The sequence below is a fragment of the Triturus cristatus genome, chromosome 4_1 (genome assembly GCF_964204655.1).
Source record: "Triturus cristatus chromosome 4_1, aTriCri1.1, whole genome shotgun sequence".
In the NCBI taxonomy this organism is placed as follows: domain Eukaryota; kingdom Metazoa; phylum Chordata; class Amphibia; order Caudata; family Salamandridae; genus Triturus; species Triturus cristatus.
In genome coordinates this window covers 107602434-107626903 of record NC_140585.1, presented here as the reverse complement: position 1 = coordinate 107626903, position 24470 = coordinate 107602434, and the positions used below count along the sequence as shown (strand labels likewise).

The window sequence follows — 24470 nt, the reverse complement described above, 5'->3', positions numbered from 1 at the left end:
GGGATTCCTTGCATCCATCAAACAGCTCGAGGGCAAAAGTGGGGATGTAGCTCAGTGGTAGAGCGCATGCTTCGCATGTATGAGGTCCCGGGTTCAATCCCCGGCATCTCCAGGAGCCTCTGTTCCTTATCTTGGCTTTTTTCCAGAAGGCTAGCCTGCCATCATGCAGAAAGAAGAAGTTTGTCATGCAGTTGGGGTGAGAGCCCCACTTAAATAGTCAGACATTTGCTTTGGAAAAATCTTTGAACTAGGCATAGTTTGCGCATTTCAAGAAAATCGGAGAATTTTGCATTCCAAAAGAAGGAAATAAATGCCCTCTCTGAGGATCGAACTCAGGACCTTCAGATTATGAGACTGACGCGCTGCCTACTGCGCTAAGAAGACTGTATATAGGCATCTGTACATAAGACCATGAAGATCATCCAGGTACAAGGCTGAAGGATTTTCCTGACTGACATTGTATACTGCAGAGTCGAATGGGGTGATGTGGCCGTCGGTTCAATGCAGGGTTTCCAATCATACAGTCAAACCTTGCAGAAGTGGGGATGTAGCTCAGTGGTAGAGCGCATGCTTTGCATGTATGAGGCCCCGGGTTCAATCCCCGGCATCTCCAGACTTTTGCCATGCTTACCTTGGATTTTGGGCCGAAAGCTAGGCTGGCATCATGATGAAGGAAGAGATATGTCCTCCAACCGGGATGAGGACCCCGCTTAATCTGTCAGACGTTTGCCTTGAAAAATCCCATGAAATGGGGCTATCTCATTTTTGATGATTATAGATCAAAAGAATCCTACTTGTTGAAGACATCAAAGTGATGATTCATCTTGACAACCATAATGCTTTGATGATAGAAATCTGTCGCATCTCTCTTGATCATTGGTAAGGGTTCTTCTTCTAAACCAGAGACTCTTTACAGTAGCTTTTAGAAAAACGGAATATTTTGTTTATCTCAATCACCTTCAATCTACAGATTTTTCCGTTCTCTTTCCTTTTGAAAATGCATCCAAAATGCACGTTCTTGATGCTGGGTGCGTAGTAATCACTCCCATAACTTTCTGTCATTTCTTTCATGGTTCCGCGCAGCCATCCATTTGCCACCAATGCTGCCCAAGGTCTTTGTATCAAAGTTCCTTTCCTTTCTGTAAAATTGAAATTTGGAGCACCCCTGCTTATCCCCAAGCCAAGACAGAACATGAACTTTGGTCTGAAATCCTCCTTTGGGGTGATAAGACGTACCTTACAGTGTGCTCTAAGAACTGGTGACTTTGAGAGGGAGCTGCAGGTAATGTTCATGATTTTCATCGATCTGCTCCTGATCCCCACCCCCACAACCTTTCTTGAGCGAGAGATAATTACAGCGCTGAAAGATACTTCAGCCACTCCTTCGATAGCTCAGTTGGTAGAGCGGAGGACTGTAGCATAAAGTCAGACATCCTTAGGTCGCTGGTTCAAATCCGGCTCGAAGGATTTTTTGCTTCGATTTCCATATATTTCACTTTTATTCAAACAATACCTTCCATTGATTATGATCGAGACTTTGCAGTCCCTGGGTTTCAGGGATTCCTTGCATCCATCAAACAGCTCGAGGGCAAAAGTGGGGATGTAGCTCAGTGGTAGAGCGCATGCTTCGCATGTATGAGGTCCCGGGTTCAATCCCCGGCATCTCCAGGAGCCTCTGTTCCTTATCTTGGCTTTTTTCCAGAAGGCTAGCCTGCCATCATGCAGAAAGAAGAAGTTTGTCATGCAGTTGGGGTGAGAGCCCCACTTAAATAGTCAGACATTTGCTTTGGAAAAATCTTTGAACTAGGCATAGTTTGCGCATTTCAAGAAAATCGGAGAATTTTGCATTCCAAAAGAAGGAAATAAATGCCCTCTCTGAGGATCGAACTCAGGACCTTCAGATTATGAGACTGACGCGCTGCCTACTGCGCTAAGAAGACTGTATATAGGCATCTGTACATAAGACCATGAAGATCATCCAGGTACAAGGCTGAAGGATTTTCCTGACTGACATTGTATACTGCAGAGTCGAATGGGGTGATGTGGCCGTCGGTTCAATGCAGGGTTTCCAATCATACAGTCAAACCTTGCAGAAGTGGGGATGTAGCTCAGTGGTAGAGCGCATGCTTTGCATGTATGAGGCCCCGGGTTCAATCCCCGGCATCTCCAGACTTTTGCCATGCTTACCTTGGATTTTGGGCCGAAAGCTAGGCTGGCATCATGATGAAGGAAGAGATATGTCCTCCAACCGGGATGAGGACCCCGCTTAATCTGTCAGACGTTTGCCTTGAAAAATCCCATGAAATGGGGCTATCTCATTTTTGATGATTATAGATCAAAAGAATCCTACTTGTTGAAGACATCAAAGTGATGATTCATCTTGACAACCATAATGCTTTGATGATAGAAATCTGTCGCATCTCTCTTGATCATTGGTAAGGGTTCTTCTTCTAAACCAGAGACTCTTTACAGTAGCTTTTAGAAAAACGGAATATTTTGTTTATCTCAATCACCTTCAATCTACAGATTTTTCCGTTCTCTTTCCTTTTGAAAATGCATCCAAAATGCACGTTCTTGATGCTGGGTGCGTAGTAATGACTCCCATAACTTTCTGTCATTTCTTTCATGGTTCCGCGCAGCCATCCATTTGCCACCAATGCTGCCCAAGGTCTTTGTATCAAAGTTCCTTTCCTTTCTGTAAAATTGAAATTTGGAGCACCCCTGCTTATCCCCAAGCCAAGACAGAACATGAACTTTGGTCTGAAATCCTCCTTTGGGGTGATAAGACGTACCTTACAGTGTGCTCTAAGAACTGGTGACTTTGAGAGGGAGCTGCAGGTAATGTTCATGATTTTCATCGATCTGCTCCTGATCCCCACCCCCACAACCTTTCTTGAGCGAGAGATAATTACAGCGCTGAAAGATACTTCAGCCACTCCTTCGATAGCTCAGTTGGTAGAGCGGAGGACTGGAGCATAAAGTCAGACATCCTTAGGTCGCTGGTTCAAATCCGGCTCGAAGGATTTTTTGCTTCGATTTCCATATCTTTCACTTTTATTCAAACAATACCTTCCATTGATTATGATCGAGACTTTGCAGTCCCTGGGTTTCAGGGATTCCTTGCATCCATCAAACAGCTCGAGTGCAAAAGTGGGGATGTAGCTCAGTGGTAGAGCGCATGCTTTGCATGTATGAGGTCCCGGGTTCAATCCCCGGCATCTCCAGGAGCCTCTGTTCCTTATCTTGGCTTTTTTCCAGAAGGCTAGCCTGCCATCATGCAGAAAGAAGAAGTTTGTCATGCAGTTGGGGTGAGAGCCCCACTTAAATAGTCAGACATTTGCTTTGGAAAAATCTTTGAACTAGGCATAGTTTGCGCATTTCAAGAAAATCGGAGAATTTTGCATTCCAAAAGAAGGAAATAAATGCCCTCTCTGAGGATCGAACTCAGGACCTTCAGATTATGAGACTGACGCGCTGCCTACTGCGCTAAGAAGGCTGTATATAGGCATCTGTACATAAGACCATGAAGATCATCCAGGTACAAGGCTGAAGGATTTTCCTGACTGACATTGTATACTGCAGAGTCGAATGGGGTGATGTGGCCGTCGGTTCAATGCAGGGTTTCCAATCATACAGTCAAACCTTGCAGAAGTGGGGATGTAGCTCAGTGGTAGAGCGCATGCTTTGCATGTATGAGGCCCCGGGTTCAATCCCCGGCATCTCCAGACTTTTGCCATGCTTACCTTGGATTTTGGGCCGAAAGCTAGGCTGGCATCATGATGAAGGAAGAGATATGTCCTCCAACCGGGATGAGGACCCCGCTTAATCTGTCAGACGTTTGCCTTGAAAAATCCCATGAAATGGGGCTATCTCATTTTTGATGATTATAGATCAAAAGAATCCTACTTGTTGAAGACATCAAAGTGATGATTCATCTTGACAACCATAATGCTTTGATGATAGAAATCTGTCGCATCTCTCTTGATCATTGGTAAGGGTTCTTCTTCTAAACCAGAGACTCTTTACAGTAGCTTTTAGAAAAACGGAATATTTTGTTTATCTCAATCACCTTCAATCTACAGATTTTTCCGTTCTCTTTCCTTTTGAAAATGCATCCAAAATGCACGTTCTTGATGCTGGGTGCGTAGTAATGACTCCCATAACTTTCTGTCATTTCTTTCATGGTTCCGCGCAGCCATCCATTTGCCACCAATGCTGCCCAAGGTCTTTGTATCAAAGTTCCTTTCCTTTCTGTAAAATTGAAATTTGGAGCACCCCTGCTTATCCCCAAGCCAAGACAGAACATGAACTTTGGTCTGAAATCCTCCTTTGGGGTGATAAGACGTACCTTACAGTGTGCTCTAAGAACTGGTGACTTTGAGAGGGAGCTGCAGGTAATGTTCATGATTTTCATCGATCTGCTCCTGATCCCCACCCCCACAACCTTTCTTGAGCGAGAGATAATTACAGCGCTGAAAGATACTTCAGCCACTCCTTCGATAGCTCAGTTGGTAGAGCGGAGGACTGTAGCATAAAGTCAGACATCCTTAGGTCGCTGGTTCAAATCCGGCTCGAAGGATTTTTTGCTTCGATTTCCATATCTTTCACTTTTATTCAAACAATACCTTCCATTGATTATGATCGAGACTTTGCAGTCCCTGGGTTTCAGGGATTCCTTGCATCCATCAAACAGCTCGAGTGCAAAAGTGGGGATGTAGCTCAGTGGTAGAGCGCATGCTTTGCATGTATGAGGTCCCGGGTTCAATCCCCGGCATCTCCAGGAGCCTCTGTTCCTTATCTTGGCTTTTTTCCAGAAGGCTAGCCTGCCATCATGCAGAAAGAAGAAGTTTGTCATGCAGTTGGGGTGAGAGCCCCACTTAAATAGTCAGACATTTGCTTTGGAAAAATCTTTGAACTAGGCATAGTTTGCGCATTTCAAGAAAATCGGAGAATTTTGCATTCCAAAAGAAGGAAATAAATGCCCTCTCTGAGGATCGAACTCAGGACCTTCAGATTATGAGACTGACGCGCTGCCTACTGCGCTAAGAAGGCTGTATATAGGCATCTGTACATAAGACCATGAAGATCATCCAGGTACAAGGCTGAAGGATTTTCCTGACTGACATTGTATACTGCAGAGTCGAATGGGGTGATGTGGCCGTCGGTTCAATGCAGGGTTTCCAATCATACAGTCAAACCTTGCAGAAGTGGGGATGTAGCTCAGTGGTAGAGCGCATGCTTTGCATGTATGAGGCCCCGGGTTCAATCCCCGGCATCTCCAGACTTTTGCCATGCTTACCTTGGATTTTGGGCCGAAAGCTAGGCTGGCATCATGATGAAGGAAGAGATATGTCCTCCAACCGGGATGAGGACCCCGCTTAATCTGTCAGACGTTTGCCTTGAAAAATCCCATGAAATGGGGCTATCTCATTTTTGATGATTATAGATCAAAAGAATCCTACTTGTTGAAGACATCAAAGTGATGATTCATCTTGACAACCATAATGCTTTGATGATAGAAATCTGTCGCATCTCTCTTGATCATTGGTAAGGGTTCTTCTTCTAAACCAGAGACTCTTTACAGTAGCTTTTAGAAAAACGGAATATTTTGTTTATCTCAATCACCTTCAATCTACAGATTTTTCCGTTCTCTTTCCTTTTGAAAATGCATCCAAAATGCACGTTCTTGATGCTGGGTGCGTAGTAATGACTCCCATAACTTTCTGTCATTTCTTTCATGGTTCCGCGCAGCCATCCATTTGCCACCAATGCTGCCCAAGGTCTTTGTATCAAAGTTCCTTTCCTTTCTGTAAAATTGAAATTTGGAGCACCCCTGCTTATCCCCAAGCCAAGACAGAACATGAACTTTGGTCTGAAATCCTCCTTTGGGGTGATAAGACGTACCTTACAGTGTGCTCTAAGAACTGGTGACTTTGAGAGGGAGCTGCAGGTAATGTTCATGATTTTCATCGATCTGCTCCTGATCCCCACCCCCACAACCTTTCTTGAGCGAGAGATAATTACAGCGCTGAAAGATACTTCAGCCACTCCTTCGATAGCTCAGTTGGTAGAGCGGAGGACTGTAGCATAAAGTCAGACATCCTTAGGTCGCTGGTTCAAATCCGGCTCGAAGGATTTTTTGCTTCGATTTCCATATCTTTCACTTTTATTCAAACAATACCTTCCATTGATTATGATCGAGACTTTGCAGTCCCTGGGTTTCAGGGATTCCTTGCATCCATCAAACAGCTCGAGTGCAAAAGTGGGGATGTAGCTCAGTGGTAGAGCGCATGCTTCGCATGTATGAGGTCCCGGGTTCAATCCCCGGCATCTCCAGGAGCCTCTGTTCCTTATCTTGGCTTTTTTCCAGAAGGCTAGCCTGCCATCATGCAGAAAGAAGAAGTTTGTCATGCAGTTGGGGTGAGAGCCCCACTTAAATAGTCAGACATTTGCTTTGGAAAAATCTTTGAACTAGGCATAGTTTGCGCATTTCAAGAAAATCGGAGAATTTTGCATTCCAAAAGAAGGAAATAAATGCCCTCTCTGAGGATCGAACTCAGGACCTTCAGATTATGAGACTGACGCGCTGCCTACTGCGCTAAGAAGGCTGTATATAGGCATCTGTACATAAGACCATGAAGATCATCCAGGTACAAGGCTGAAGGATTTTCCTGACTGACATTGTATACTGCAGAGTCGAATGGGGTGATGTGGCCGTCGGTTCAATGCAGGGTTTCCAATCATACAGTCAAACCTTGCAGAAGTGGGGATGTAGCTCAGTGGTAGAGCGCATGCTTTGCATGTATGAGGCCCCGGGTTCAATCCCCGGCATCTCCAGACTTTTGCCATGCTTACCTTGGATTTTGGGCCGAAAGCTAGGCTGGCATCATGATGAAGGAAGAGATATGTCCTCCAACCGGGATGAGGACCCCGCTTAATCTGTCAGACGTTTGCCTTGAAAAATCCCATGAAATGGGGCTATCTCATTTTTGATGATTATAGATCAAAAGAATCCTACTTGTTGAAGACATCAAAGTGATGATTCATCTTGACAACCATAATGCTTTGATGATAGAAATCTGTCGCATCTCTCTTGATCATTGGTAAGGGTTCTTCTTCTAAACCAGAGACTCTTTACAGTAGCTTTTAGAAAAACGGAATATTTTGTTTATCTCAATCACCTTCAATCTACAGATTTTTCCGTTCTCTTTCCTTTTGAAAATGCATCCAAAATGCACGTTCTTGATGCTGGGTGCGTAGTAATGACTCCCATAACTTTCTGTCATTTCTTTCATGGTTCCGCGCAGCCATCCATTTGCCACCAATGCTGCCCAAGGTCTTTGTATCAAAGTTCCTTTCCTTTCTGTAAAATTGAAATTTGGAGCACCCCTGCTTATCCCCAAGCCAAGACAGAACATGAACTTTGGTCTGAAATCCTCCTTTGGGGTGATAAGACGTACCTTACAGTGTGCTCTAAGAACTGGTGACTTTGAGAGGGAGCTGCAGGTAATGTTCATGATTTTCATCGATCTGCTCCTGATCCCCACCCCCACAACCTTTCTTGAGCGAGAGATAATTACAGCGCTGAAAGATACTTCAGCCACTCCTTCTATAGCTCAGTTGGTAGAGCGGAGGACTGTAGCATAAAGTCAGACATCCTTAGGTCGCTGGTTCAAATCCGGCTCGAAGGATTTTTTGCTTCGATTTCCATATATTTCACTTTTATTCAAACAATACCTTCCATTGATTATGATCGAGACTTTGCAGTCCCTGGGTTTCAGGGATTCCTTGCATCCATCAAACAGCTCGAGGGCAAAAGTGGGGATGTAGCTCAGTGGTAGAGCGCATGCTTTGCATGTATGAGGTCCCGGGTTCAATCCCCGGCATCTCCAGGAGCCTCTGTTCCTTATCTTGGCTTTTTTCCAGAAGGCTAGCCTGCCATCATGCAGAAAGAAGAAGTTTGTCATGCAGTTGGGGTGAGAGCCCCACTTAAATAGTCAGACATTTGCTTTGGAAAAATCTTTGAACTAGGCATAGTTTGCGCATTTCAAGAAAATCGGAGAATTTTGCATTCCAAAAGAAGGAAATAAATGCCCTCTCTGAGGATCGAACTCAGGACCTTCAGATTATGAGACTGACGCGCTGCCTACTGCGCTAAGAAGGCTGTATATAGGCATCTGTACATAAGACCATGAAGATCATCCAGGTACAAGGCTGAAGGATTTTCCTGACTGACATTGTATACTGCAGAGTCGAATGGGGTGATGTGGCCGTCGGTTCAATGCAGGGTTTCCAATCATACAGTCAAACCTTGCAGAAGTGGGGATGTAGCTCAGTGGTAGAGCGCATGCTTTGCATGTATGAGGCCCCGGGTTCAATCCCCGGCATCTCCAGACTTTTGCCATGCTTACCTTGGATTTTGGGCCGAAAGCTAGGCTGGCATCATGATGAAGGAAGAGATATGTCCTCCAACCGGGATGAGGACCCCGCTTAATCTGTCAGACGTTTGCCTTGAAAAATCCCATGAAATGGGGCTATCTCATTTTTGATGATTATAGATCAAAAGAATCCTACTTGTTGAAGACATCAAAGTGATGATTCATCTTGACAACCATAATGCTTTGATGATATAAATCTGTCGCATCTCTCTTGATCATTGGTAAGGGTTCTTCTTCTAAACCAGAGACTCTTTACAGTAGCTTTTAGAAAAACGGAATATTTTGTTTATCTCAATCACCTTCAATCTACAGATTTTTCCGTTCTCTTTCCTTTTGAAAATGCATCCAAAATGCACGTTCTTGATGCTGGGTGCGTAGTAATGACTCCCATAACTTTCTGTCATTTCTTTCATGGTTCCGCGCAGCCATCCATTTGCCACCAATGCTGCCCAAGGTCTTTGTATCAAAGTTCCTTTCCTTTCTGTAAAATTGAAATTTGGAGCACCCCTGCTTATCCCCAAGCCAAGACAGAACATGAACTTTGGTCTGAAATCCTCCTTTGGGGTGATAAGACGTACCTTACAGTGTGCTCTAAGAACTGGTGACTTTGAGAGGGAGCTGCAGGTAATGTTCATGATTTTCATCGATCTGCTCCTGATCCCCACCCCCACAACCTTTCTTGAGCGAGAGATAATTACAGCGCTGAAAGATACTTCAGCCACTCCTTCTATAGCTCAGTTGGTAGAGCGGAGGACTGTAGCATAAAGTCAGACATCCTTAGGTCGCTGGTTCAAATCCGGCTCGAAGGATTTTTTGCTTCGATTTCCATATATTTCACTTTTATTCAAACAATACCTTCCATTGATTATGATCGAGACTTTGCAGTCCCTGGGTTTCAGGGATTCCTTGCATCCATCAAACAGCTCGAGGGCAAAAGTGGGGATGTAGCTCAGTGGTAGAGCGCATGCTTTGCATGTATGAGGTCCCGGGTTCAATCCCCGGCATCTCCAGGAGCCTCTGTTCCTTATCTTGGCTTTTTTCCAGAAGGCTAGCCTGCCATCATGCAGAAAGAAGAAGTTTGTCATGCAGTTGGGGTGAGAGCCCCACTTAAATAGTCAGACATTTGCTTTGGAAAAATCTTTGAACTAGGCATAGTTTGCGCATTTCAAGAAAATCGGAGAATTTTGCATTCCAAAAGAAGGAAATAAATGCCCTCTCTGAGGATCGAACTCAGGACCTTCAGATTATGAGACTGACGCGCTGCCTACTGCGCTAAGAAGGCTGTATATAGGCATCTGTACATAAGACCATGAAGATCATCCAGGTACAAGGCTGAAGGATTTTCCTGACTGACATTGTATACTGCAGAGTCGAATGGGGTGATGTGGCCGTCGGTTCAATGCAGGGTTTCCAATCATACAGTCAAACCTTGCAGAAGTGGGGATGTAGCTCAGTGGTAGAGCGCATGCTTTGCATGTATGAGGCCCCGGGTTCAATCCCCGGCATCTCCAGACTTTTGCCATGCTTACCTTGGATTTTGGGCCGAAAGCTAGGCTGGCATCATGATGAAGGAAGAGATATGTCCTCCAACCGGGATGAGGACCCCGCTTAATCTGTCAGACGTTTGCCTTGAAAAATCCCATGAAATGGGGCTATCTCATTTTTGATGATTATAGATCAAAAGAATCCTACTTGTTGAAGACATCAAAGTGATGATTCATCTTGACAACCATAATGCTTTGATGATAGAAATCTGTCGCATCTCTCTTGATCATTGGTAAGGGTTCTTCTTCTAAACCAGAGACTCTTTACAGTAGCTTTTAGAAAAACGGAATATTTTGTTTATCTCAATCACCTTCAATCTACAGATTTTTCCGTTCTCTTTCCTTTTGAAAATGCATCCAAAATGCACGTTCTTGATGCTGGGTGCGTAGTAATGACTCCCATAACTTTCTGTCATTTCTTTCATGGTTCCGCGCAGCCATCCATTTGCCACCAATGCTGCCCAAGGTCTTTGTATCAAAGTTCCTTTCCTTTCTGTAAAATTGAAATTTGGAGCACCCCTGCTTATCCCCAAGCCAAGACAGAACATGAACTTTGGTCTGAAATCCTCCTTTGGGGTGATAAGACGTACCTTACAGTGTGCTCTAAGAACTGGTGACTTTGAGAGGGAGCTGCAGGTAATGTTCATGATTTTCATCGATCTGCTCCTGATCCCCACCCCCACAACCTTTCTTGAGCGAGAGATAATTACAGCGCTGAAAGATACTTCAGCCACTCCTTCTATAGCTCAGTTGGTAGAGCGGAGGACTGTAGCATAAAGTCAGACATCCTTATGTCGCTGGTTCAAATCCGGCTCGAAGGATTTTTTGCTTCGATTTCCATATATTTCACTTTTATTCAAACAATACCTTCCATTGATTATGATCGAGACTTTGCAGTCCCTGGGTTTCAGGGATTCCTTGCATCCATCAAACAGCTCGAGGGCAAAAGTGGGGATGTAGCTCAGTGGTAGAGCGCATGCTTCGCATGTATGAGGTCCCGGGTTCAATCCCCGGCATCTCCAGGAGCCTCTGTTCCTTATCTTGGCTTTTTTCCAGAAGGCTAGCCTGCCATCATGCAGAAAGAAGAAGTTTGTCATGCAGTTGGGGTGAGAGCCCCACTTAAATAGTCAGACATTTGCTTTGGAAAAATCTTTGAACTAGGCATAGTTTGCGCATTTCAAGAAAATCGGAGAATTTTGCATTCCAAAAGAAGGAAATAAATGCCCTCTCTGAGGATCGAACTCAGGACCTTCAGATTATGAGACTGACGCGCTGCCTACTGCGCTAAGAAGGCTGTATATAGGCATCTGTACATAAGACCATGAAGATCATCCAGGTACAAGGCTGAAGGATTTTCCTGACTGACATTGTATACTGCAGAGTCGAATGGGGTGATGTGGCCGTCGGTTCAATGCAGGGTTTCCAATCATACAGTCAAACCTTGCAGAAGTGGGGATGTAGCTCAGTGGTAGAGCGCATGCTTTGCATGTATGAGGCCCCGGGTTCAATCCCCGGCATCTCCAGACTTTTGCCATGCTTACCTTGGATTTTGGGCCGAAAGCTAGGCTGGCATCATGATGAAGGAAGAGATATGTCCTCCAACCGGGATGAGGACCCCGCTTAATCTGTCAGACGTTTGCCTTGAAAAATCCCATGAAATGGGGCTATCTCATTTTTGATGATTATAGATCAAAAGAATCCTACTTGTTGAAGACATCAAAGTGATGATTCATCTTGACAACCATAATGCTTTGATGATATAAATCTGTCGCATCTCTCTTGATCATTGGTAAGGGTTCTTCTTCTAAACCAGAGACTCTTTACAGTAGCTTTTAGAAAAACGGAATATTTTGTTTATCTCAATCACCTTCAATCTACAGATTTTTCCGTTCTCTTTCCTTTTGAAAATGCATCCAAAATGCACGTTCTTGATGCTGGGTGCGTAGTAATGACTCCCATAACTTTCTGTCATTTCTTTCATGGTTCCGCGCAGCCATCCATTTGCCACCAATGCTGCCCAAGGTCTTTGTATCAAAGTTCCTTTCCTTTCTGTAAAATTGAAATTTGGAGCACCCCTGCTTATCCCCAAGCCAAGACAGAACATGAACTTTGGTCTGAAATCCTCCTTTGGGGTGATAAGACGTACCTTACAGTGTGCTCTAAGAACTGGTGACTTTGAGAGGGAGCTGCAGGTAATGTTCATGATTTTCATCGATCTGCTCCTGATCCCCACCCCCACAACCTTTCTTGAGCGAGAGATAATTACAGCGCTGAAAGATACTTCAGCCACTCCTTCTATAGCTCAGTTGGTAGAGCGGAGGACTGTAGCATAAAGTCAGACATCCTTAGGTCGCTGGTTCAAATCCGGCTCGAAGGATTTTTTGCTTCGATTTCCATATATTTCACTTTTATTCAAACAATACCTTCCATTGATTATGATCGAGACTTTGCAGTCCCTGGGTTTCAGGGATTCCTTGCATCCATCAAACAGCTCGAGGGCAAAAGTGGGGATGTAGCTCAGTGGTAGAGCGCATGCTTTGCATGTATGAGGTCCCGGGTTCAATCCCCAGCATCTCCAGGAGCCTCTGTTCCTTATCTTGGCTTTTTTCCAGAAGGCTAGCCTGCCATCATGCAGAAAGAAGAAGTTTGTCATGCAGTTGGGGTGAGAGCCCCACTTAAATAGTCAGACATTTGCTTTGGAAAAATCTTTGAACTAGGCATAGTTTGCGCATTTCAAGAAAATCGGAGAATTTTGCATTCCAAAAGAAGGAAATAAATGCCCTCTCTGAGGATCGAACTCAGGACCTTCAGATTATGAGACTGACGCGCTGCCTACTGCGCTAAGAAGGCTGTATATAGGCATCTGTACATAAGACCATGAAGATCATCCAGGTACAAGGCTGAAGGATTTTCCTGACTGACATTGTATACTGCAGAGTCGAATGGGGTGATGTGGCCGTCGGTTCAATGCAGGGTTTCCAATCATACAGTCAAACCTTGCAGAAGTGGGGATGTAGCTCAGTGGTAGAGCGCATGCTTTGCATGTATGAGGCCCCGGGTTCAATCCCCGGCATCTCCAGACTTTTGCCATGCTTACCTTGGATTTTGGGCCGAAAGCTAGGCTGGCATCATGATGAAGGAAGAGATATGTCCTCCAACCGGGATGAGGACCCCGCTTAATCTGTCAGACGTTTGCCTTGAAAAATCCCATGAAATGGGGCTATCTCATTTTTGATGATTATAGATCAAAAGAATCCTACTTGTTGAAGACATCAAAGTGATGATTCATCTTGACAACCATAATGCTTTGATGATATAAATCTGTCGCATCTCTCTTGATCATTGGTAAGGGTTCTTCTTCTAAACCAGAGACTCTTTACAGTAGCTTTTAGAAAAACGGAATATTTTGTTTATCTCAATCACCTTCAATCTACAGATTTTTCCGTTCTCTTTCCTTTTGAAAATGCATCCAAAATGCACGTTCTTGATGCTGGGTGCGTAGTAATGACTCCCATAACTTTCTGTCATTTCTTTCATGGTTCCGCGCAGCCATCCATTTGCCACCAATGCTGCCCAAGGTCTTTGTATCAAAGTTCCTTTCCTTTCTGTAAAATTGAAATTTGGAGCACCCCTGCTTATCCCCAAGCCAAGACAGAACATGAACTTTGGTCTGAAATCCTCCTTTGGGGTGATAAGACGTACCTTACAGTGTGCTCTAAGAACTGGTGACTTTGAGAGGGAGCTGCAGGTAATGTTCATGATTTTCATCGATCTGCTCCTGATCCCCACCCCCACAACCTTTCTTGAGCGAGAGATAATTACAGCGCTGAAAGATACTTCAGCCACTCCTTCTATAGCTCAGTTGGTAGAGCGGAGGACTGTAGCATAAAGTCAGACATCCTTAGGTCGCTGGTTCAAATCCGGCTCGAAGGATTTTTTGCTTCGATTTCCATATATTTCACTTTTATTCAAACAATACCTTCCATTGATTATGATCGAGACTTTGCAGTCCCTGGGTTTCAGGGATTCCTTGCATCCATCAAACAGCTCGAGGGCAAAAGTGGGGATGTAGCTCAGTGGTAGAGCGCATGCTTCGCATGTATGAGGTCCCGGGTTCAATCCCCGGCATCTCCAGGAGCCTCTGTTCCTTATCTTGGCTTTTTTCCAGAAGGCTAGCCTGCCATCATGCAGAAAGAAGAAGTTTGTCATGCAGTTGGGGTGAGAGCCCCACTTAAATAGTCAGACATTTGCTTTGGAAAAATCTTTGAACTAGGCATAGTTTGCGCATTTCAAGAAAATCGGAGAATTTTGCATTCCAAAAGAAGGAAATAAATGCCCTCTCTGAGGATCGAACTCAGGACCTTCAGATTATGAGACTGACGCGCTGCCTACTGCGCTAAGAAGGCTGTATATAGGCATCTGTACATAAGACCATGAAGATCATCCAGGTACAAGGCTGAAGGATTTTCCTGACTGACATTGTATACTGCAGAGTCGAATGGGGTGATGTGGCCGTCGGTTCAATGCAGGGTTTCCAATCATACAGTCAAACCTTGCAGAAGTGGGGATGTAGCTCAGTGGTAGAGCGCATGCTTTGCATGTATGAGGCCCCGGGTTCAATCCCCGGCATCTCCAGACTTTTGCCATGCTTACCTTGGATTTTGGGCCGAAAGCTAGGCTGGCATCATGATGAAGGAAGAGATATGTCCTCCAACCGGGATGAGGACCCCGCTTAATCTGTCAGACGTTTGCCTTGAAAAATCCCATGAAATGGGGCTATCTCATTTTTGATGATTATAGATCAAAAGAATCCTACTTGTTGAAGACATCAAAGTGATGATTCATCTTGACAACCATAATGCTTTGATGATAGAAATCTGTCGCATCTCTCTTGATCATTGGTAAGGGTTCTTCTTCTAAACCAGAGACTCTTTACAGTAGCTTTTAGAAAAACGGAATATTTTGTTTATCTCAATCACCTTCAATCTACAGATTTTTCCGTTCTCTTTCCTTTTGAAAATGCATCCAAAATGCACGTTCTTGATGCTGGGTGCGTAGTAATGACTCCCATAACTTTCTGTCATTTCTTTCATGGTTCCGCGCAGCCATCCATTTGCCACCAATGCTGCCCAAGGTCTTTGTATCAAAGTTCCTTTCCTTTCTGTAAAATTGAAATTTGGAGCACCCCTGCTTATCCCCAAGCCAAGACAGAACATGAACTTTGGTCTGAAATCCTCCTTTGGGGTGATAAGACGTACCTTACAGTGTGCTCTAAGAACTGGTGACTTTGAGAGGGAGCTGCAGGTAATGTTCATGATTTTCATCGATCTGCTCCTGATCCCCACCCCCACAACCTTTCTTGAGCGAGAGATAATTACAGCGCTGAAAGATACTTCAGCCACTCCTTCTATAGCTCAGTTGGTAGAGCGGAGGACTGTAGCATAAAGTCAGACATCCTTATGTCGCTGGTTCAAATCCGGCTCGAAGGATTTTTTGCTTCGATTTCCATATATTTCACTTTTATTCAAACAATACCTTCCATTGATTATGATCGAGACTTTGCAGTCCCTGGGTTTCAGGGATTCCTTGCATCCATCAAACAGCTCGAGGGCAAAAGTGGGGATGTAGCTCAGTGGTAGAGCGCATGCTTCGCATGTATGAGGTCCCGGGTTCAATCCCCGGCATCTCCAGGAGCCTCTGTTCCTTATCTTGGCTTTTTTCCAGAAGGCTAGCCTGCCATCATGCAGAAAGAAGAAGTTTGTCATGCAGTTGGGGTGAGAGCCCCACTTAAATAGTCAGACATTTGCTTTGGAAAAATCTTTGAACTAGGCATAGTTTGCGCATTTCAAGAAAATCGGAGAATTTTGCATTCCAAAAGAAGGAAATAAATGCCCTCTCTGAGGATCGAACTCAGGACCTTCAGATTATGAGACTGACGCGCTGCCTACTGCGCTAAGAAGGCTGTATATAGGCATCTGTACATAAGACCATGAAGATCATCCAGGTACAAGGCTGAAGGATTTTCCTGACTGACATTGTATACTGCAGAGTCGAATGGGGTGATGTGGCCGTCGGTTCAATGCAGGGTTTCCAATCATACAGTCAAACCTTGCAGAAGTGGGGATGTAGCTCAGTGGTAGAGCGCATGCTTTGCATGTATGAGGCCCCGGGTTCAATCCCCGGCATCTCCAGACTTTTGCCATGCTTACCTTGGATTTTGGGCCGAAAGCTAGGCTGGCATCATGATGAAGGAAGAGATATGTCCTCCAACCGGGATGAGGACCCCGCTTAATCTGTCAGACGTTTGCCTTGAAAAATCCCATGAAATGGGGCTATCTCATTTTTGATCATTATAGATCAAAAGAATCCTACTTGTTGAAGACATCAAAGTGATGATTCATCTTGACAACCATAATGCTTTGATGATAGAAATCTGTCGCATCTCTCTTGATCATTGGTAAGGGTTCTTCTTCTAAACCAGAGACTCTTTACAGTAGCTTTTAGAAAAACGGAATATTTTGTTTATCTCAATCACCTTCAATCTACAGATTTTTCCGTTCTCTTTCCTTTTGAAAATGCATCCAAAATGCACGTTCTTGATGCTGGGTGCGTAGTAATGACTCCCATAACTTTCTGTCATTTCTTTCATGGTTCCGCGCAGCCATCCATTTGCCACCAATGCTGCCCAAGGTCTTTGTATCAAAGTTCCTTTCCTTTCTGTAAAATTGAAATTTGGAGCACCCCTGCTTATCCCCAAGCCAAGACAGAACATGAACTTTGGTCTGAAATCCTCCTTTGGGGTGATAAGACGTACCTTACAGTGTGCTCTAAGAACTGGTGACTTTGAGAGGGAGCTGCAGGTAATGTTCATGATTTTCATCGATCTGCTCCTGATCCCCACCCCCACAACCTTTCTTGAGCGAGAGATAATTACAGCGCTGAAAGATACTTCAGCCACTCCTTCGATAGCTCAGTTGGTAGAGCGGAGGACTGTAGCATAAAGTCAGACATCCTTAGGTCGCTGGTTCAAATCCGGCTCGAAGGATTTTGTGCTTCGATTTCCATATATTTCACTTTTATTCAAACAATACCTTCCATTGATTATGATCGAGACTTTGCAGTCCCTGGGTTTCAGGGATTCCTTGCATCCATCAAACAGCTCGAGTGCAAAAGTGGGGATGTAGCTCAGTGGTAGAGCGCATGCTTCGCATGTATGAGGTCCCGGGTTCAATCCCCGGCATCTCCAGGAGCCTCTGTTCCTTATCTTGGCTTTTTTCCAGAAGGCTAGCCTGCCATCATGCAGAAAGAAGAAGTTTGTCATGCAGTTGGGGTGAGAGCCCCACTTAAATAGTCAGACATTTGCTTTGGAAAAATCTTTGAACTAGGCATAGTTTGCGCATTTCAAGAAAATCGGAGAATTTTGCATTCCAAAAGAAGGAAATAAATGCCCTCTCTGAGGATCGAACTCAGGACCTTCAGATTATGAGACTGACGCGCTGCCTACTGCGCTAAGAAGGCTGTATATAGGCATCTGTACATAAGACCATGAAGATCATCCAGGTACAAGGCTGAAGGATTTTCCTGACTGACATTGTATACTGCAGAGTCGAATGGGGTGATGTGGCCGTCGGTTCAATGCAGGGTTTCCAATCATACAGTCAAACCTTGCAGAAGTGGGGATGTAGCTCAGTGGTAGAGCGCATGCTTTGCATGTATGAGGCCCCGGGTTCAATCCCCGGCATCTCCAGACTTTTGCCATGCTTACCTTGGATTTTGGGCCGAAAGCTAGGCTGGCATCATGATGAAGGAAGAGATATGTCCTCCAACCGGGATGAGGACCCCGCTTAATCTGTCAGACGTTTGCCTTGAAAAATCCCATGAAATGGGGCTATCTCATTTTTGATGATTATAGATCAAAAGAATCCTACTTGTTGAAGACATCAAAGTGATGATTCATCTTGACAACCATAATGCTTTGATGATAGAAATCTGTCGCATCTCTCTTGATCATTGGTAAGGGTTCTTCTTCTAAACCAGAGACTCTTTACAGTAGCTTTTAGAAAAACGGAATATTTTGTTTATCTCAATCACCTTCAATCTACAGATTTTTCCGTTCTCTTTCCTTTTGAAAATGCATCCAAAATGCACGTTCTTGATGCTGGGTGCGTAGTAATGACTCCCATAACTTTCTGTCATTTCTTTCATGGTTCCGCGCAGCCATCCATTTGCCACCAATGCTGCCCAAGGTCTTTGTATCAAAGTTCCTTTCCTTTCTGTAAAATTGAAATTTGGAGCACCCCTGCTTATCCCCAAGCCAAGACAGAACATGAACTTTGGTCTGAAATCCTCCTTTGGGGTGATAAGACGTACCTTACAGTGTGCTCTAAGAACTGGTGACTTTGAGAGGGAGCTGCAGGTAATGTTCATGATTTTCATCGATCTGCTCCTGATCCCCACCCCCACAACCTTTCTTGAGCGAGAGATAATTACAGCGCTGAAAGATACTTCAGCCACTCCTTCGATAGCTCAGTTGGTAGAGCGGAGGACTGTAGCATAAAGTCAGACATCCTTAGGTCGCTGGTTCAAATCCGGCTCGAAGGATTTTTTGCTTCGATTTCCATATCTTTCACTTTTATTCAAACAATACCTTCCATTGATTATGATCGAGACTTTGCAGTCCCTGGGTTTCAGGGATTCCTTGCATCCATCAAACAGCTCGAGTGCAAAAGTGGGGATGTAGCTCAGTGGTAGAGCGCATGCTTTGCATGTATGAGGTCCCGGGTTCAATCCCCGGCATCTCCAGGAGCCTCTGTTCCTTATCTTGGCTTTTTTCCAGAAGGCTAGCCTGCCATCATGCAGAAAGAAGAAGTTTGTCATGCAGTTGGGGTGAGAGCCCCACTTAAATAGTCAGACATTTGCTTTGGAAAAATCTTTGAACTAGGCATAGTTTGCGCATTTCAAGAAAATCGGAGAATTTTGCATTCCAAAAGAAGGAAATAAATGCCCTCTCTGAGGATCGAACTCAGGACCTTCAGATTATGAGACTGACGCGCTGCCTACTGCGCTAAGAAGGCTGTATATAGGCATCTGTACATAAGACCATGAAGATCATCCAGGTACAAGGCTGAAGGATTTTCCTGACTGACATTGTATACTGCAGAGTCGAATGGGGTGATGTGGCCGTCGGTTCAATGCAGGGTTTCCAATCATACAGTCAAACCTTGCAGAAGTGGGGATGTAGCTCAGTGGTAGAGCGCATGCTTTGCATGTATGAGGCCCCGGGTTCAATCCCCGGCATCTCCAGACTTTTGCCATGCTTACCTTGGATTTTGGGCCGAAAGCTAGGCTGGCATCATGATGAAGGAAGAGATATGTCCTCCAACCGGGATGAGGACCCCGCTTAATCTGTCAGACGTTTGCCTTGAAAAATCCCATGAAATGGGGCTATCTCATTTTTGATGATTATAGATCAAAAGAATCCTACTTGTTGAAGACATCAAAGTGATGATTCATCTTGACAACCATAATGCTTTGATGATATAAATCTGTCGCATCTCTCTTGATCATTGGTAAGGGTTCTTCTTCTAAACCAGAGACTCTTTACAGTAGCTTTTAGAAAAACGGAATATTTTGTTTATCTCAATCACCTTCAATCTACAGATTTTTCCGTTCTCTTTCCTTTTGAAAATGCATCCAAAATGCACGTTCTTGATGCTGGGTGCGTAGTAATGACTCCCATAACTTTCTGTCATTTCTTTCATGGTTCCGCGCAGCCATCCATTTGCCACCAATGCTGCCCAAGGTCTTTGTATCAAAGTTCCTTTCCTTTCTGTAAAATTGAAATTTGGAGCACCCCTGCTTATCCCCAAGCCAAGACAGAACATGAACTTTGGTCTGAAATCCTCCTTTGGGGTGATAAGACGTACCTTACAGTGTGCTCTAAGAACTGGTGACTTTGAGAGGGAGCTGCAGGTAATGTTCATGATTTTCATCGATCTGCTCCTGATCCCCACCCCCACAACCTTTCTTGAGCGAGAGATAATTACAGCGCTGAAAGATACTTCAGCCACTCCTTCGATAGCTCAGTTGGTAGAGCGGAGGACTGTAGCATAAAGTCAGACATCCTTAGGTCGCTGGTTCAAATCCGGCTCGAAGGATTTTGTGCTTCGATTTCCATATATTTCACTTTTATTCAAACAATACCTTCCATTGATTATGATCGAGACTTTGCAGTCCCTGGGTTTCAGGGATTCCTTGCATCCATCAAACAGCTCGAGTGCAAAAGTGGGGATGTAGCTCAGTGGTAGAGCGCATGCTTTGCATGTATGAGGTCCCGGGTTCAATCCCCGGCATCTCCAGGAGCCTCTGTTCCTTATCTTGGCTTTTTTCCAGAAGGCTAGCCTGCCATCATGCAGAAAGAAGAAGTTTGTCATGCAGTTGGGGTGAGAGCCCCACTTAAATAGTCAGACATTTGCTTTGGAAAAATCTTTGAACTAGGCATAGTTTGCGCATTTCAAGAAAATCGGAGAATTTTGCATTCCAAAAGAAGGAAATAAATGCCCTCTCTGAGGATCGAACTCAGGACCTTCAGATTATGAGACTGACGCGCTGCCTACTGCGCTAAGAAGGCTGTATATAGGCATCTGTACATAAGACCATGAAGATCATCCAGGTACAAGGCTGAAGGATTTTCCTGACTGACATTGTATACTGCAGAGTCGAATGGGGTGATGTGGCCGTCGGTTCAATGCAGGGTTTCCAATCATACAGTCAAACCTTGCAGAAGTGGGGATGTAGCTCAGTGGTAGAGCGCATGCTTTGCATGTATGAGGCCCCGGGTTCAATCCCCGGCATCTCCAGACTTTTGCCATGCTTACCTTGGATTTTGGGCCGAAAGCTAGGCTGGCATCATGATGAAGGAAGAGATATGTCCTCCAACCGGGATGAGGACCCCGCTTAATCTGTCAGACGTTTGCCTTGAAAAATCCCATGAAATGGGGCTATCTCATTTTTGATGATTATAGATCAAAAGAATCCTACTTGTTGAAGACATCAAAGTGATGATTCATCTTGACAACCATAATGCTTTGATGATATAAATCTGTCGCATCTCTCTTGATCATTGGTAAGGGTTCTTCTTCTAAACCAGAGACTCTTTACAGTAGCTTTTAGAAAAACGGAATATTTTGTTTATCTCAATCACCTTCAATCTACAGATTTTTCCGTTCTCTTTCCTTTTGAAAATGCATCCAAAATGCACGTTCTTGATGCTGGGTGCGTAGTAATGACTCCCATAACTTTCTGTCATTTCTTTCATGGTTCCGCGCAGCCATCCATTTGCCACCAATGCTGCCCAAGGTCTTTGTATCAAAGTTCCTTTCCTTTCTGTAAAATTGAAATTTGGAGCACCCCTGCTTATCCCCAAGCCAAGACAGAACATGAACTTTGGTCTGAAATCCTCCTTTGGGGTGATAAGACGTACCTTACAGTGTGCTCTAAGAACTGGTGACTTTGAGAGGGAGCTGCAGGTAATGTTCATGATTTTCATCGATCTGCTCCTGATCCCCACCCCCACAACCTTTCTTGAGCGAGAGATAATTACAGCGCTGAAAGATACTTCAGCCACTCCTTCTATAGCTCAGTTGGTAGAGCGGAGGACTGTAGCATAAAGTCAGACATCCTTAGGTCGCTGGTTCAAATCCGGCTCGAAGGATTTTTTGCTTCGATTTCCATATCTTTCACTTTTATTCAAACAATACCTTCCATTGATTATGATCGAGACTTTGCAGTCCCTGGGTTTCAGGGATTCCTTGCATCCATCAAACAGCTCGAGTGCAAAAGTGGGGATGTAGCTCAGTGGTAGAGCGCATGCTTTGCATGTATGAGGTCCCGGGTTCAATCCCCGGCATCTCCAGGAGCCTCTGTTCCTTATCTTGGCTTTTTTCCAGAAGGCTAGCCTGCCATCATGCAGAAAGAAGAAGTTTGTCATGCAGTTGGGGTGAGAGCCCCACTTAAATAGTCAGACATTTGCTTTGGAAAAATCTTTGAACTAGGCATAGTTTGCGCATTTCAAGAAAATCGGAGAATTTTGCATTCCAAAAGAAGGAAATAAATGCCCTCTCTGAGGATCGAACTCAGGACCTTCAGATTATGAGACTGACGCGCTGCCTACTGCGCTAAGAAGGCTGTATATAGGCATCTGTACATAAGACCATGAAGATCATCCAGGTACAAGGCTGAAGGATTTTCCTGACTGACATTGTATACTGCAGAGTCGAATGGGGTGATGTGGCCGTCGGTTCAATGCAGGGTTTCCAATCATACAGTCAAACCTTGCAGAAGTGGGGATGTAGCTCAGTGGTAGAGCGCATGCTTTGCATGTATGAGGCCCCGGGTTCAATCCCCGGCATCTCCAGACTTTTGCCATGCTTACCTTGGATTTTGGGCCGAAAGCTAGGCTGGCATCATGATGAAGGAAGAGATATGTCCTCCAACCGGGATGAGGACCCCGCTTAATCTGTCAGACGTTTGCCTTGAAAAATCCCATGAAATGGGGCTATCTCATTTTTGATGATTATAGATCAAAAGAATCCTACTTGTTGAAGACATCAAAGTGATGATTCATCTTGACAACCATAATGCTTTGATGATATAAATCTGTCGCATCTCTCTTGATCATTGGTAAGGGTTCTTCTTCTAAACCAGAGACTCTTTACAGTAGCTTTTAGAAAAACGGAATATTTTGTTTATCTCAATCACCTTCAATCTACAGATTTTTCCGTTCTCTTTCCTTTTGAAAATGCATCCAAAATGCACGTTCTTGATGCTGGGTGCGTAGTAATGACTCCCATAACTTTCTGTCATTTCTTTCATGGTTCCGCGCAGCCATCCATTTGCCACCAATGCTGCCCAAGGTCTTTGTATCAAAGTTCCTTTCCTTTCTGTAAAATTGAAATTTGGAGCACCCCTGCTTATCCCCAAGCCAAGACAGAACATGAACTTTGGTCTGAAATCCTCCTTTGGGGTGATAAGACGTACCTTACAGTGTGCTCTAAGAACTGGTGACTTTGAGAGGGAGCTGCAGGTAATGTTCATGATTTTCATCGATCTGCTCCTGATCCCCACCCCCACAACCTTTCTTGAGCGAGAGATAATTACAGCGCTGAAAGATACTTCAGCCACTCCTTCTATAGCTCAGTTGGTAGAGCGGAGGACTGTAGCATAAAGTCAGACATCCTTAGGTCGCTGGTTCAAATCCGGCTCGAAGGATTTTTTGCTTCGATTTCCATATATTTCACTTTTATTCAAACAATACCTTCCATTGATTATGATCGAGACTTTGCAGTCCCTGGGTTTCAGGGATTCCTTGCATCCATCAAACAGCTCGAGGGCAAAAGTGGGGATGTAGCTCAGTGGTAGAGCGCATGCTTTGCATGTATGAGGTCCCGGGTTCAATCCCCGGCATCTCCAGGAGCCTCTGTTCCTTATCTTGGCTTTTTTCCAGAAGGCTAGCCTGCCATCATGCAGAAAGAAGAAGTTTGTCATGCAGTTGGGGTGAGAGCCCCACTTAAATAGTCAGACATTTGCTTTGGAAAAATCTTTGAACTAGGCATAGTTTGCGCATTTCAAGAAAATCGGAGAATTTTGCATTCCAAAAGAAGGAAATAAATGCCCTCTCTGAGGATCGAACTCAGGACCTTCAGATTATGAGACTGACGCGCTGCCTACTGCGCTAAGAAGGCTGTATATAGGCATCTGTACATAAGACCATGAAGATCATCCAGGTACAAGGCTGAAGGATTTTCCTGACTGACATTGTATACTGCAGAGTCGAATGGGGTGATGTGGCCGTCGGTTCAATGCAGGGTTTCCAATCATACAGTCAAACCTTGCAGAAGTGGGGATGTAGCTCAGTGGTAGAGCGCATGCTTTGCATGTATGAGGCCCCGGGTTCAATCCCCGGCATCTCCAGACTTTTGCCATGCTTACCTTGGATTTTGGGCCGAAAGCTAGGCTGGCATCATGATGAAGGAAGAGATATGTCCTCCAACCGGGATGAGGACCCCGCTTAATCTGTCAGACGTTTGCCTTGAAAAATCCCATGAAATGGGGCTATCTCATTTTTGATGATTATAGATCAAAAGAATCCTACTTGTTGAAGACATCAAAGTGATGATTCATCTTGACAACCATAATGCTTTGATGATAGAAATCTGTCGCATCTCTCTTGATCATTGGTAAGGGTTCTTCTTCTAAACCAGAGACTCTTTACAGTAGCTTTTAGAAAAACGGAATATTTTGTTTATCTCAATCACCTTCAATCTACAGATTTTTCCGTTCTCTTTCCTTTTGAAAATGCATCCAAAATGCACGTTCTTGATGCTGGGTGCGTAGTAATGACTCCCATAACTTTCTGTCATTTCTTTCATGGTTCCGCGCAGCCATCCATTTGCCACCAATGCTGCCCAAGGTCTTTGTATCAAAGTTC

At 44.4% G+C, this 24470-nt stretch overlaps 52 non-coding genes across 52 annotated transcripts; 38 read left to right on the top strand and 14 right to left on the bottom strand.

Moving 5' to 3' along the window:
- Positions 1 to 40: 40 nt before the first annotated feature.
- TRNAA-CGC (transfer RNA alanine (anticodon CGC)) lies at positions 41 to 112 on the top strand. The gene has a single exon. It is a non-coding gene; the product is annotated as a tRNA-Ala (tRNA).
- A 429-nt stretch (positions 113 to 541) lies between these two features.
- TRNAA-UGC (transfer RNA alanine (anticodon UGC)) lies at positions 542 to 613 on the top strand. The gene has a single exon. It is a non-coding gene; the product is annotated as a tRNA-Ala (tRNA).
- Positions 614 to 1381: 768 nt separating this feature from the next.
- Positions 1382 to 1467, top strand: TRNAY-GUA (transfer RNA tyrosine (anticodon GUA)). The gene is given in 2 exon segments: positions 1382 to 1418; positions 1432 to 1467. It is a non-coding gene; the product is annotated as a tRNA-Tyr (tRNA).
- A 129-nt stretch (positions 1468 to 1596) lies between these two features.
- Positions 1597 to 1668, top strand: TRNAA-CGC (transfer RNA alanine (anticodon CGC)). The gene has a single exon. It is a non-coding gene; the product is annotated as a tRNA-Ala (tRNA).
- Positions 1669 to 2097: 429 nt separating this feature from the next.
- On the top strand, positions 2098 to 2169 carry TRNAA-UGC (transfer RNA alanine (anticodon UGC)). Its single transcript has one exon. It is a non-coding gene; the product is annotated as a tRNA-Ala (tRNA).
- A 768-nt stretch (positions 2170 to 2937) lies between these two features.
- Positions 2938 to 3023, top strand: TRNAS-GGA (transfer RNA serine (anticodon GGA)). The gene is given in 2 exon segments: positions 2938 to 2974; positions 2988 to 3023. It is a non-coding gene; the product is annotated as a tRNA-Ser (tRNA).
- A 129-nt stretch (positions 3024 to 3152) lies between these two features.
- TRNAA-UGC (transfer RNA alanine (anticodon UGC)) lies at positions 3153 to 3224 on the top strand. Its single transcript has one exon. It is a non-coding gene; the product is annotated as a tRNA-Ala (tRNA).
- A 199-nt stretch (positions 3225 to 3423) lies between these two features.
- On the bottom strand, positions 3424 to 3496 carry TRNAM-CAU (transfer RNA methionine (anticodon CAU)). The gene has a single exon. It is a non-coding gene; the product is annotated as a tRNA-Met (tRNA).
- A 157-nt stretch (positions 3497 to 3653) lies between these two features.
- TRNAA-UGC (transfer RNA alanine (anticodon UGC)) lies at positions 3654 to 3725 on the top strand. Its single transcript has one exon. It is a non-coding gene; the product is annotated as a tRNA-Ala (tRNA).
- Positions 3726 to 4493: 768 nt separating this feature from the next.
- On the top strand, positions 4494 to 4579 carry TRNAY-GUA (transfer RNA tyrosine (anticodon GUA)). Its single transcript is given in 2 exon segments — positions 4494 to 4530; positions 4544 to 4579. It is a non-coding gene; the product is annotated as a tRNA-Tyr (tRNA).
- A 129-nt stretch (positions 4580 to 4708) lies between these two features.
- Positions 4709 to 4780, top strand: TRNAA-UGC (transfer RNA alanine (anticodon UGC)). Its single transcript has one exon. It is a non-coding gene; the product is annotated as a tRNA-Ala (tRNA).
- A 199-nt stretch (positions 4781 to 4979) lies between these two features.
- TRNAM-CAU (transfer RNA methionine (anticodon CAU)) lies at positions 4980 to 5052 on the bottom strand. The gene has a single exon. It is a non-coding gene; the product is annotated as a tRNA-Met (tRNA).
- Positions 5053 to 5209: 157 nt separating this feature from the next.
- On the top strand, positions 5210 to 5281 carry TRNAA-UGC (transfer RNA alanine (anticodon UGC)). Its single transcript has one exon. It is a non-coding gene; the product is annotated as a tRNA-Ala (tRNA).
- A 768-nt stretch (positions 5282 to 6049) lies between these two features.
- Positions 6050 to 6135, top strand: TRNAY-GUA (transfer RNA tyrosine (anticodon GUA)). The gene is given in 2 exon segments: positions 6050 to 6086; positions 6100 to 6135. It is a non-coding gene; the product is annotated as a tRNA-Tyr (tRNA).
- A 129-nt stretch (positions 6136 to 6264) lies between these two features.
- On the top strand, positions 6265 to 6336 carry TRNAA-CGC (transfer RNA alanine (anticodon CGC)). The gene has a single exon. It is a non-coding gene; the product is annotated as a tRNA-Ala (tRNA).
- Positions 6337 to 6535: 199 nt separating this feature from the next.
- TRNAM-CAU (transfer RNA methionine (anticodon CAU)) lies at positions 6536 to 6608 on the bottom strand. Its single transcript has one exon. It is a non-coding gene; the product is annotated as a tRNA-Met (tRNA).
- A 157-nt stretch (positions 6609 to 6765) lies between these two features.
- Positions 6766 to 6837, top strand: TRNAA-UGC (transfer RNA alanine (anticodon UGC)). Its single transcript has one exon. It is a non-coding gene; the product is annotated as a tRNA-Ala (tRNA).
- A 983-nt stretch (positions 6838 to 7820) lies between these two features.
- On the top strand, positions 7821 to 7892 carry TRNAA-UGC (transfer RNA alanine (anticodon UGC)). The gene has a single exon. It is a non-coding gene; the product is annotated as a tRNA-Ala (tRNA).
- Positions 7893 to 8091: 199 nt separating this feature from the next.
- On the bottom strand, positions 8092 to 8164 carry TRNAM-CAU (transfer RNA methionine (anticodon CAU)). Its single transcript has one exon. It is a non-coding gene; the product is annotated as a tRNA-Met (tRNA).
- Positions 8165 to 8321: 157 nt separating this feature from the next.
- On the top strand, positions 8322 to 8393 carry TRNAA-UGC (transfer RNA alanine (anticodon UGC)). Its single transcript has one exon. It is a non-coding gene; the product is annotated as a tRNA-Ala (tRNA).
- Positions 8394 to 9376: 983 nt separating this feature from the next.
- On the top strand, positions 9377 to 9448 carry TRNAA-UGC (transfer RNA alanine (anticodon UGC)). The gene has a single exon. It is a non-coding gene; the product is annotated as a tRNA-Ala (tRNA).
- Positions 9449 to 9647: 199 nt separating this feature from the next.
- Positions 9648 to 9720, bottom strand: TRNAM-CAU (transfer RNA methionine (anticodon CAU)). The gene has a single exon. It is a non-coding gene; the product is annotated as a tRNA-Met (tRNA).
- A 157-nt stretch (positions 9721 to 9877) lies between these two features.
- Positions 9878 to 9949, top strand: TRNAA-UGC (transfer RNA alanine (anticodon UGC)). The gene has a single exon. It is a non-coding gene; the product is annotated as a tRNA-Ala (tRNA).
- A 983-nt stretch (positions 9950 to 10932) lies between these two features.
- On the top strand, positions 10933 to 11004 carry TRNAA-CGC (transfer RNA alanine (anticodon CGC)). Its single transcript has one exon. It is a non-coding gene; the product is annotated as a tRNA-Ala (tRNA).
- Positions 11005 to 11203: 199 nt separating this feature from the next.
- On the bottom strand, positions 11204 to 11276 carry TRNAM-CAU (transfer RNA methionine (anticodon CAU)). The gene has a single exon. It is a non-coding gene; the product is annotated as a tRNA-Met (tRNA).
- A 157-nt stretch (positions 11277 to 11433) lies between these two features.
- TRNAA-UGC (transfer RNA alanine (anticodon UGC)) lies at positions 11434 to 11505 on the top strand. The gene has a single exon. It is a non-coding gene; the product is annotated as a tRNA-Ala (tRNA).
- A 1254-nt stretch (positions 11506 to 12759) lies between these two features.
- Positions 12760 to 12832, bottom strand: TRNAM-CAU (transfer RNA methionine (anticodon CAU)). Its single transcript has one exon. It is a non-coding gene; the product is annotated as a tRNA-Met (tRNA).
- A 157-nt stretch (positions 12833 to 12989) lies between these two features.
- On the top strand, positions 12990 to 13061 carry TRNAA-UGC (transfer RNA alanine (anticodon UGC)). The gene has a single exon. It is a non-coding gene; the product is annotated as a tRNA-Ala (tRNA).
- A 983-nt stretch (positions 13062 to 14044) lies between these two features.
- On the top strand, positions 14045 to 14116 carry TRNAA-CGC (transfer RNA alanine (anticodon CGC)). The gene has a single exon. It is a non-coding gene; the product is annotated as a tRNA-Ala (tRNA).
- Positions 14117 to 14315: 199 nt separating this feature from the next.
- TRNAM-CAU (transfer RNA methionine (anticodon CAU)) lies at positions 14316 to 14388 on the bottom strand. Its single transcript has one exon. It is a non-coding gene; the product is annotated as a tRNA-Met (tRNA).
- Positions 14389 to 14545: 157 nt separating this feature from the next.
- Positions 14546 to 14617, top strand: TRNAA-UGC (transfer RNA alanine (anticodon UGC)). The gene has a single exon. It is a non-coding gene; the product is annotated as a tRNA-Ala (tRNA).
- A 983-nt stretch (positions 14618 to 15600) lies between these two features.
- Positions 15601 to 15672, top strand: TRNAA-CGC (transfer RNA alanine (anticodon CGC)). The gene has a single exon. It is a non-coding gene; the product is annotated as a tRNA-Ala (tRNA).
- Positions 15673 to 15871: 199 nt separating this feature from the next.
- Positions 15872 to 15944, bottom strand: TRNAM-CAU (transfer RNA methionine (anticodon CAU)). Its single transcript has one exon. It is a non-coding gene; the product is annotated as a tRNA-Met (tRNA).
- Positions 15945 to 16101: 157 nt separating this feature from the next.
- On the top strand, positions 16102 to 16173 carry TRNAA-UGC (transfer RNA alanine (anticodon UGC)). Its single transcript has one exon. It is a non-coding gene; the product is annotated as a tRNA-Ala (tRNA).
- Positions 16174 to 16941: 768 nt separating this feature from the next.
- TRNAY-GUA (transfer RNA tyrosine (anticodon GUA)) lies at positions 16942 to 17027 on the top strand. Its single transcript is given in 2 exon segments — positions 16942 to 16978; positions 16992 to 17027. It is a non-coding gene; the product is annotated as a tRNA-Tyr (tRNA).
- Positions 17028 to 17156: 129 nt separating this feature from the next.
- TRNAA-CGC (transfer RNA alanine (anticodon CGC)) lies at positions 17157 to 17228 on the top strand. The gene has a single exon. It is a non-coding gene; the product is annotated as a tRNA-Ala (tRNA).
- A 199-nt stretch (positions 17229 to 17427) lies between these two features.
- TRNAM-CAU (transfer RNA methionine (anticodon CAU)) lies at positions 17428 to 17500 on the bottom strand. Its single transcript has one exon. It is a non-coding gene; the product is annotated as a tRNA-Met (tRNA).
- A 157-nt stretch (positions 17501 to 17657) lies between these two features.
- On the top strand, positions 17658 to 17729 carry TRNAA-UGC (transfer RNA alanine (anticodon UGC)). Its single transcript has one exon. It is a non-coding gene; the product is annotated as a tRNA-Ala (tRNA).
- A 768-nt stretch (positions 17730 to 18497) lies between these two features.
- TRNAY-GUA (transfer RNA tyrosine (anticodon GUA)) lies at positions 18498 to 18583 on the top strand. Its single transcript is given in 2 exon segments — positions 18498 to 18534; positions 18548 to 18583. It is a non-coding gene; the product is annotated as a tRNA-Tyr (tRNA).
- A 129-nt stretch (positions 18584 to 18712) lies between these two features.
- TRNAA-UGC (transfer RNA alanine (anticodon UGC)) lies at positions 18713 to 18784 on the top strand. The gene has a single exon. It is a non-coding gene; the product is annotated as a tRNA-Ala (tRNA).
- A 199-nt stretch (positions 18785 to 18983) lies between these two features.
- Positions 18984 to 19056, bottom strand: TRNAM-CAU (transfer RNA methionine (anticodon CAU)). Its single transcript has one exon. It is a non-coding gene; the product is annotated as a tRNA-Met (tRNA).
- Positions 19057 to 19213: 157 nt separating this feature from the next.
- TRNAA-UGC (transfer RNA alanine (anticodon UGC)) lies at positions 19214 to 19285 on the top strand. Its single transcript has one exon. It is a non-coding gene; the product is annotated as a tRNA-Ala (tRNA).
- Positions 19286 to 20053: 768 nt separating this feature from the next.
- TRNAY-GUA (transfer RNA tyrosine (anticodon GUA)) lies at positions 20054 to 20139 on the top strand. The gene is given in 2 exon segments: positions 20054 to 20090; positions 20104 to 20139. It is a non-coding gene; the product is annotated as a tRNA-Tyr (tRNA).
- A 129-nt stretch (positions 20140 to 20268) lies between these two features.
- Positions 20269 to 20340, top strand: TRNAA-UGC (transfer RNA alanine (anticodon UGC)). The gene has a single exon. It is a non-coding gene; the product is annotated as a tRNA-Ala (tRNA).
- A 199-nt stretch (positions 20341 to 20539) lies between these two features.
- On the bottom strand, positions 20540 to 20612 carry TRNAM-CAU (transfer RNA methionine (anticodon CAU)). The gene has a single exon. It is a non-coding gene; the product is annotated as a tRNA-Met (tRNA).
- Positions 20613 to 20769: 157 nt separating this feature from the next.
- TRNAA-UGC (transfer RNA alanine (anticodon UGC)) lies at positions 20770 to 20841 on the top strand. Its single transcript has one exon. It is a non-coding gene; the product is annotated as a tRNA-Ala (tRNA).
- Positions 20842 to 21824: 983 nt separating this feature from the next.
- TRNAA-UGC (transfer RNA alanine (anticodon UGC)) lies at positions 21825 to 21896 on the top strand. Its single transcript has one exon. It is a non-coding gene; the product is annotated as a tRNA-Ala (tRNA).
- Positions 21897 to 22095: 199 nt separating this feature from the next.
- Positions 22096 to 22168, bottom strand: TRNAM-CAU (transfer RNA methionine (anticodon CAU)). Its single transcript has one exon. It is a non-coding gene; the product is annotated as a tRNA-Met (tRNA).
- Positions 22169 to 22325: 157 nt separating this feature from the next.
- Positions 22326 to 22397, top strand: TRNAA-UGC (transfer RNA alanine (anticodon UGC)). Its single transcript has one exon. It is a non-coding gene; the product is annotated as a tRNA-Ala (tRNA).
- Positions 22398 to 23380: 983 nt separating this feature from the next.
- Positions 23381 to 23452, top strand: TRNAA-UGC (transfer RNA alanine (anticodon UGC)). The gene has a single exon. It is a non-coding gene; the product is annotated as a tRNA-Ala (tRNA).
- A 199-nt stretch (positions 23453 to 23651) lies between these two features.
- Positions 23652 to 23724, bottom strand: TRNAM-CAU (transfer RNA methionine (anticodon CAU)). The gene has a single exon. It is a non-coding gene; the product is annotated as a tRNA-Met (tRNA).
- A 157-nt stretch (positions 23725 to 23881) lies between these two features.
- On the top strand, positions 23882 to 23953 carry TRNAA-UGC (transfer RNA alanine (anticodon UGC)). Its single transcript has one exon. It is a non-coding gene; the product is annotated as a tRNA-Ala (tRNA).
- The last annotated feature ends 517 nt before the right edge of the window (positions 23954 to 24470 follow it).